The 9,675-nt window shown below is 39.0% G+C and overlaps 1 protein-coding gene across 5 annotated transcripts in view; it reads right to left on the minus strand.

The window, feature by feature from the left end:
* The window catches only part of LOC129727880 (helix-loop-helix protein delilah), a 216,927-nt gene extending 208,046 nt beyond the window's left edge, over positions 1–8,881 (minus strand). For 3 of the 5 annotated variants that reach the window (XM_055686131.1, XM_055686130.1, XM_055686132.1), the window contains exon 1: positions 2,683–4,126. The gene's annotated coding sequence lies outside the window, so the exon portion shown is untranslated. Of the gene's footprint in view, positions 1–2,678; positions 4,127–8,860 lie in introns of those variants that run through there. The other 2 variants (XM_055686135.1, XM_055686133.1) reach the window with 2 other exon arrangements.
* Between the last annotated feature and the right edge of the window lie 794 nt (positions 8,882–9,675).

Consider the following 9,675-nt stretch of genomic DNA (forward strand, 5'->3'; position numbering starts at 1 on the left):
TTCACCACATATAGATTTGCCCATCCATATTATTTCTTGCAAACAATACACAAATATTGAGACTGCAGCGCTTACAAAATAAAGTTATGCGATTAATATTAAGATGTAATAGATACACTTCCTCGAGTTTTATGCTGGACGCATTGCAATGGCTTTCTGTGAAGCAAAGAGTATATTTTCTGACAATGGTGTTTCTATATAAAAATTTTAATAATATGCTGCCTCGATATTTGTGTAATCGAATTGATAGGGGAAGTGATTTTTATAGGTACAACACTAGAAACGCGGATGACACACCAAATTTTCTTTTTGGAAGATCACAGAACTCTCTGTTGTACAATGGAATAAATTTTTTCAATTCGATGCCAAGACAGGTAAAACGTGCAGTCACAATGGCGGAGTTTGTATTTCACACATAAAGTCTGTTTTGTAGACAGATTATATAGAATTTTTTGTAAATTAATGACGAAGATTGTAAAATTTATGTATTTTTTTTAATTTATTGGGTAAACTAAGTTATTATGTTCACTATTGATGATGGATTTTTGTTTGAATTAGTTGTATGATATTTAATAGTAGAGTTAAAAAAAGAGTCGGCTACACATGTTTGAGCCACGCGCGCGTAGACTTACATAGACAATCTGGATATTCAGTACATCAGGATTAAACCCCTGAAATTGAAACAATAAGCATATCGGGTTGGAAAGTTGCTTTTTGGTATGAAATAGCATATATGCTGTTATTCTGATTTTTGATATTTATCTGTTTTTACGATTTTGAACTAGGGTTGGGAGAAAAAACTGAAAAGGCTTGGGTTTGCCTGTGGACTGTAAAGCTCGTTATCGAGAACTATAGTATCACAGGATCTCTCTCGTAGTTTTGGATCGTTATCCAGAATCAATTCTAATTAGTAAACACTCCTGAATGTTAGGTTCAATTCGTAACCAAGTCCAGATAATTTTCGGGTTGGAAACGTTCTGGATGAGCCTTGGATCGATGATGGTATTGGAAAATCGTTTCTTTATACTCATTGTTAAATTATTGGTATTCTTTTGAAGGGTTACTATGTCTGTATTAATAACTAGTCCGTTATTTGTTTGCCAACTGTTAACATTGTATGACTTTATATAATATCTTACTTAGATAAATCGACCAGCTCAAACCGATGTAGGGGTATGAGGTGGGACCATCATCATCATCATCATCATCAAGTTATCGACCAATCAGTTTGCATTTTTTGGTAAGTAAACTGTTTGAGAAAATTTTTCTCAATAGGATGATGTTACACACCAATCAAAATTCAATTTTCGCGAATGAACAGTTTGGATTTCACCATGGGCGCATTCGACCGTGTATGGCATTAAGGGGTTATATACCTTTTTGGTCGAGAAAAATGAGGGAAGTTTGAATTTATTTTTAAGTACATAGCACCATTTTCATTGCATCAAAATGGTATTTTTCTGAAAGTACAGTTTTTCAACAACAAGAAAATACGTTTGATTTTGAAATATACCAATTATTACTGGAGTAATGGCCGTTTCCCTGAAACGCTATTTTTTTGCAGAGGCTGGCGGTGATCCTGATAGAGACTCAGCGGGTCAACCGAAATCAAAAAACTCATATTATTTCATCAGTTCAGAAGTGTGCCGGGTCCTTGAACGATCGCTTTTATGAGTATTTTGTTTTCAGTGCAAACGGGAACGTTTTTCCCAAAAAAAGGACGTTTTGAGCGCAAAAAATTGCATTAAAATTTTTTTTGCGGCAAAATGTAACTGTATGTTTCAAAAAGCGATCGTTCAAGGACCGGCGAAGTTTATAACGAAAATTAAAAAAAAAAGATGAAGGAAATCGGTTCAGTAGTTTTCCCGCAATCAGGATCACGGCAAAGTCATTTTCCGAAAAAAACTATTCTGAGATAATCGCGTGTAAAGTTTCAAGTTTATCTTATGCGGCTGTGGCGAGGCGCGTTGCAAATCGCTCTAACTTTCTTCCTATTGCTCAGATCTTTATGAAAATTTGTGGAAATGTTCTCAAGATGTTGTATTTGAAGATAATGTAATAAAAATTTTTCCGGTTTTTTGAAAACTAAAAAGGTATATAACCCCTTATGGTTAGATAGCGAAATTGTTAACTCTCAGTTGTCCAACTTTTCTAATCAAAATTTTAAAAACATATCTTACTGATCGAACTCTGGAGATTGCCTACCAGAATTGAAAATAGGATTTTCTGTCAGAGAAGATGTACTTCAAGGTTCAGTCTTGGGTCCAGTCCTGTACAACATATTTATTTCAGATACCAGATCCTTATATCCTATCATTAACAGAAATTCTAAACTTCGTTTAAAGAATAAACTTGCAATAAATTTACAAACAATTTTTTAGACCAGCATTGCTTTATCCTGTACCGATCTGGTCGTTTATCCCAGAAATACTATTGTTTTACGGTTACACAAAAGAGGCATTGTGACTAGTGAAACTATGAATATTAACCGAGAACTACGGACAGAAGAAACTGGTATGAAGTATATTTTTTAGATATTTTCAGTAAAAATAATGTAAGCAGATGAACAAAAACATTAACTTGAAAAAAAAAACATAATGAAACCACAGCACAGCTGATAACACATTTAAAATTTATCTTTATATTTTTTTCTACAACACCCGTAACAATAAACGAACCTACCGTCCAATCTCGGATCAGTATCTCGGTAGCGCTGTTCTCCGCAATCCTCACTTCGATCGGTAATTTAATTCTTCGATAAATGTATATCTGTTCTCTGGTCTTTCGCTCCTTTTTACACCGTATCCTTTCAACTGTCGGCGGTATTATCGGATTTTTTTTTACCGCAACCGTTTTTTATTCGCACATCTACGTGCACAAGCACACGCACTTGAGTCCAACAAATGATCTTTAAAATTATTAACGATCCTTCGCTTCACTCGGGCAGCCAAAGCCAGCCGTACTGCAATCTTCTAAAGCCGCCAACTACTTCACGCGTTCCTGGGGGCAACGACATCGAGAACTCCCAAGACAGGCCAGCACCCAGCACGGCGATAAACTCTGCCAGAAAACCTACGAAGCGACGGCAGCAGCAGCAGCCGCAGCAAGAAACGTCTCCTCCGAGATTAAGCGAGATAATCGTATGCGCTGTTTATTAAAATTTTGCAACCTATAACCGCTTTTATACTGCACTTTAGCAGATCCCGATCGACATGCACCTTCAAGAGTTCCGGAGTTCAGTGATCGTACACTTTTCCAGCCTCTGCCGCTCGCGATTGCCGTCCAACGAAAAAAACACTTTCCTTCTTGGCGTTTTTTCTGTCCATCCTGCTTCCCCCGTGTCCAGTGGCGTACAGTCCAGTACAGGGGACTGGGCAAGCGGACCTACTGCAAACCGCACACCGTACTTAAGTATGTAAATTATTAATTCTCATGCCGTGTTTTGCTTTCTTTTATCAACGATCCGACGTATGTTCGACGACTCGGCAGGTCCATAGCACCAACCACAAAAGAGCCACCACTATCGTCGTTGGATCCGATATGATCTGAAGGACCCTCTGGGTGTTTTCTTAGTTTTCTTCTTTCTTCGTCTTAGCCTCCGTCTTATCTGATTAACCGTTCCGCGATTTACGCTGATCTACCAATTTGCTAGGAGAGAAACAAAAACACGACAATACTGCAGTCCCGGACACCTTCTCAGCCGTATTTGGAGAGGCGCCAGTTACCACCAAACCACTCGTCACCGAATGCCCACTTGATCTCGAATTCCAACAGCGCGTGGGTGTACCACTTTCGGTTTTCTTCATAAGCTACCGCCCGCGTTGCTAGCAACACCACAATCCTCACAGCACACACAAAATAAAATGAAGAGAAAAAAAACGCTACGGTCGATGCCGAGGCTTTAATCCACCTTCGCAATCTGCAACTAGGCCCCAGCTGATCGCGCTCGAGCTAAGGGATCAATAATCGTCTTAACCGCGCGACAGACGCAATCATACTGAGACTCGCGGACGGCCCAGGGCACCTAGCAGAACACTTGTGGGTCTCTCGCCGAGACACCGTCGTCGTCGTCGCCGCCGCCGTTCCAGCCACCATCGCTGATGATGCGTGGTCCGCGGGGAAACCTTCGCGCGGTCTTCTGCGGCAATGCAACGTGCGCGTGCGCCCCCACTGATTTTTGTGTTGCCTCTTTTACGGTCGATCAGTTCTCGCTCGTTCTCTTTCTCTGAGGTGCCGGACCCTGGCACTCTGCTGCTGCAGAGCATGACGGTGCACCAAACAGCTGAGACTGGTTGTTGTTGGCTGTTTAAACCCCGCTCCCAAACGATGACGATTCGATCGATAGCCGCGAAAACCGCGAATGACCGCGTAGGATTTCTGGTTGCCCCCACGCTCGTTCAAGTCAGCGAGGGCGAAGAGGTGGCCAGCTCGATCTAACCGTGACCAAGCGGGCCGGTAAACCGATGTAACGTAACGCCTTGATGAGCCCGAACGTGCGAGAGTGAGTGACTGCGCCCTGTGAGTGGGGAGTTTCTCCCGCGAGATATCCGTTAGCAATACAATTTACGCTCACCGAAAGCGATCGGTAAATGTTTTCGCAGACTCGCTGAACGATTTCTGAAACCGATGAAAGCGAGAGGACCACTTGCGTGACCCGTCAGTTTCATTGAACCAACGAAAACGAAAGGACTGTCAGATTCCACTTAAATTTTAAAACCTGTTTCGAGCCACCTTGCTTGCGGTGGATGCTGGCCGATCTTTCCGACCTGCCGAGCCGGAAAATTAAGCTATTGATTGTTCGCAATTCTGTTGTTCGCTACTGTGCATTCCATGAACCTCGAGCACCATTGAGTATTACAGTCAGTCCGTCAATTAACTAGCCACATCCCGACATGAATTTATGGCGCAATTAAGTGTGCCATTGAGGTGAGAGAGTGGTTTTGAATGCACTGTTGAAAAATTTAAAGGATTTTGAAAATGAATTCAATTTCTGATAAATTTTTTTCCTAGAAAAAGGATAAATTGCAACTAATATAAATCCTTTCACAAAAATAAAATATTTTTTCTTAATTTGTTGTAAAATGTTTAGAAGTCATCAAATTGAAATTATATGGTTTCTTCGCCTGTGAATGACTTCGAGGAATCACAAAAAGATCATTATACCAAAAAATTTAAGGTACCACGCATAAGTTCTTAGTTTCCAGAAAAAAATCCGAACTGAGGCTAAAATATAAATAATATCGCAATCATGTGCACAGTTTCAGTTAAAACAGCAGGAATTGTGTGGATAATTACACTGTGATTCAATGACCCGTAAACTATTGCCCAACGGAATCATCGCAAAAATAAAGAATTCACTAGAATATAAGAAAGCTGGTTTGTTTGTTAACATGTTTGTGTTATATGGTGTAAACAATAAAGTCCATCCTACTTAAGAAGAAAAAAGTTGAAAATTTTTGTTTTTCGATTTTTAAAGATTTAAGGAAATACCCAAGAAGTTTGATTCTGACGACAATAGAAGCTAAAGAGATAACGTGAATTGCTAAAGAAAGTCCTAATAATAGCAGGTTTACATAAAACATCAGTTAATATAAAAAAGAATTTGATTTGGTTTGACAGATGGAAAATTGAGCATTCAGATAAACTTTTTTTTGCTAACGCTGGAGAGATAAATTTATTCTGGGATTAACCCTGTAGTGCCCAATGCCGCCTTTTGGCGGGCTTCAGTCATACCTCTAAAAAGCTTCAGTAAATACTTGAAAAGTGTTTATAATGGTTCATAGTGATTTTACCGAAGCCCGTCTAGAAATTAACTTGGGCACTAGAGGGTTAAATTGGTGCATGAAGTTAAAATCATTTTTGTTCATTACAATCAAGTTACATTACGATACATAACAAAAAAATACATAACAAATACCAGAATTCAGTATTTTGAAAATCGAGAACGGATTCGCACTCTCTTAAAAAGAGTGCAATGTCTCTAAAAGTGAGGAGTCAGATTGACGCAGACTATTCTTCTAGGGTTAGAATTGTAAATTAAATTAAACGCTGAACACGAAATATTTGCAACACGGAGAACATGGTGTAAAACATCGCATATTTATCGCATTTAACTCAAACTCAGAGAGTAGTTTTATGCATCAATAAACCTTAGTTTGTATGTATTAGATCAATTTGTGGAGGTTCCTTTTTTAAACGCTGAACACTTTTGCTCCACGCCACTCATAAGAATCTTTAGGGTAGTTTAGGATGATTTGGACCCCTGGGGTGAAATTGACAGGTGCTTTATTCTAGAAAGCAGGGGAACTGCTCCATTATTCATCTCATTAAACCGAAATTCACGAAGAATGCACGGATTAAACAGCGAATTTTCACGAAATCATCGAACAAATAAACTAAATATGCTTACGTGCTCTTATGGAATCGTTCAGCATTGTATATTAAGTAAATTTTGCTAAATTTATCCTGAATTTTGTAAAACAAACCATTTTTCACAACGCTTTCATATCCATCTCAAAACTTGAATCATTGCTCAATTATTCATCTCACGACGCCCCCATATTCATCACACTGTTAATCATGAATAAATTACATTATTATGAATGAACGAAGCCGCAGCCCGTCGTAGTAGGTTACCTAGATATCCGCTGCAGTTGTTTACGTGCAAAATTGGTAACCTAGGTAACCGCTACAGTGTTGTTGATTTATGTCAATTATGTCGGAATAATTACTTTTTTTTAGTATGATTTTTTCGTATCAACAGAAACTGATTTGGCAACTTTTGATTTTCTTCAACGCAGTGGAAACAGATGAAAATACATACAGTTGAAATTCAGGAATTGTAGAAATTCATCTCAAATATTTCTGCTTATTCAAGCTTGTTTTAGGAAATTTGAGGTGAACATTTCAAAGATTAAAGTATCCTTAGTGTAGTGAGTGATTTTGTTTAGTGATTGAAATAAAAACTGGTCCGCTAGTGATGAAAAAACTTTAGTTGGCTGCTAACGAGTCTCGTTGTAGCCGTATAGAACGTTGAGCGGATTTTGTTTTCTGAGGTAGGCGATTGAATTAAATGAGTTTTCGAGTGCAGATGTCTGACTATTATATCAAATTTAGTGCTTTTAAGTGAGTTTTTGAAGATTATACTTTATGAGGAATCTAAAGTGAACTGAGAAGAATCCATTCCATGGATTAGTAGACTGGTTTAAGAAGAAAATATGCGTTTTTTCCTGTTTTAATTGTGTTTTCATGTTGTATGAGATGATTATATGGACTGAGATAAATAATGGAGCAGGTCCTCTGTAGCTTTCTTGGGTTTCAAATACTACTCCACCGTTTCCTCAAACTACCAAATCCTACCTATCATAAAAATCCCATGTTTTGCCGTGATAGGTGCACCACAGCGCCAATGTAAACAAAGGAAGCATCAAAAGTTAAAGTTGCAGTAAGTTTCACGCTCGTGAATTTAAGGTTTTTCGAGGAGTTTACAGAGTTTTTGGTTTATTAAGCTGTGCAGTTGTTTTCATCTAGTAAAAAGCTACATTTTGATCAAAAAATACGGTAAGTTTGATCGAAAGTTATTGGAAAAATTGCGGTTTTTATAAAGGCGTTCTGCTTGGGGTAAAATGGACAGTTTTTTTTTGGGTGATGGAACAGGAAATGGTTAACCATATTATCGACTGTACGGTTTGACATCGCATGACATCCGAAAGATGGCTTTTGATTTGGCCGAGAAGAATAAACTTCATCATCCGTTCAATCGCGCTACGATTTCAATGCAACCGCCGAAAGGGACATCCGCCGCAAGAGCCAGAGCTTTTAATAAGCCACCAGTCGACCAATTTTTCAACGTTTTCGAGAATAAACTGTATACCACGTCTTATAAACCATCACAGATCTATAACGTGGATGAAACTTGCGTTTCCACGGTCATATAAGAAAATATATATTCTATTGATTGGCCTCATAACAAGTGCTGAGAGGGGTGAAACTACAACAATGGTAATGTGTTTGGCCGCGTCTGAACAATACGTACCACCAATGATAATCTTCGCCCGCCAGAGAATGACCGACCCTAAGGAAAATGATTCTTTAGTAGGACTTGATGGCAAATATTGTTATATTTCTTTCACAGGATCATTGCCCAGATTGTTTTCTACAGGATATAAAAGCTTTCAGTACTTTTAAACTGTTATTTTACAAGGAATAGTGAAGTTTTGAAACCAAGATAAAAACGACGTTTAGCAACCAGTGCGGGTGAAACCGGCACCCCTTGGGGGTAACACCGGCACCTATGTTTGTTCATGAATTTACTCGAATTAACTGAACCAATTTGAATTCGGAAACCACCATATGAGAGATCTTACATTTCTGTATGTTACTGTTGAATTTAGTTGCTGTCGGTTACCTGGTTCTGGGGAGATTGCCGGAACAAGTTCCGGTGAACATTATGTATAAACAATGAAAGAATTTGACACTCGGCAAGCCTATCATGTGGATCTTTAAATCATATTATTAACTAGTTCAATCGAAGCCAGGATCACATTGACCACACCGGAGCATATCCCGAATACAACCGGGGAAGCGGTCAGTTTTGTGACTTGATTCAGTACGTTCGACACCTCTAATAACCCTTGGAATCATTCATAAATCACAGAAGAGATTGAGTGCATGGTTCTAAGTTGATTAATTAATTTATTTAGCAGCGAGACATCGGTAATAGATGAGAAATATGTGTCAGTAACATCCAACTAGCCTCAGACCATGTCGGGCTTACCCCACTCACTGGGTGACGGTGTTACCCCGTCAGCACACATTTTTTTAAAAAGAGTATTTCTACAAATTTATCGCTTCAATTTACCTCGGATCGAATTCCTATTTATTTTAGTCTTTTCAAATGAATAAAAGCTTAAGTTCCACTCACGAAAAATTACATCCGTTTACGCATCAGCTGCAGTAGCGTATGTTTTGTCTATTATTTTGACGTTTGACGTTTCCCGGTGGCTTCGATGTGTCCTAAAGTGTCTAAAATATTAAATACCAACACTTCACATATTCCAAAACACAGTTAATTAGCGTTTTATAGTGTAATCCTAGGGGTGACGGTCTTACCCTCAGTGCCGGGCTTACCCCCAGTACCCCTACTTCTTCTGGCTACATGACCACTGAATTATTCTCCGAATGATTCAGACATTTTCTGGATTATGCACGACCTTCTTCGAAGCACCCAGTTTAGTAATTCTTGACGGTCATTCGTCCCACAGCAAGAATCTGGATTTTTGTGAAACTGCTGCAAAGAATCACGCTGTAGTGATCATGCTTCTACCACACTGTAGTCCTCGTATGCAGCCATTAGACGTCAATTTCATGGGTCACTTTAAAAAGTTTTACGGGAATACTGTCGACACACTTTTGAAGAAAACACCAGGTGAAATAGTAACTCAGCACGATATAGCCGATTTAGTTGAAGTCGTTTATCCGCGTGCAGCGACAACACTGATAGCTATGGCTATGGCTACATGCATATGTCCTTTTAATCGAGAAATATTTGGAGCAGATGATTTCATAGCTGCAGCTGTTACTGATCAACCCGAAACGCAAGTGACCTCTTTAAACGATACAGTTTTGACAAGAGCAGAAGAAGTGGTGGTTCAAGAACATAAAGCGCAGAATCCC

Source organism: Wyeomyia smithii, chromosome 3, assembly GCF_029784165.1.
Source record: "Wyeomyia smithii strain HCP4-BCI-WySm-NY-G18 chromosome 3, ASM2978416v1, whole genome shotgun sequence".
NCBI lineage: Eukaryota > Metazoa > Arthropoda > Insecta > Diptera > Culicidae > Wyeomyia > Wyeomyia smithii.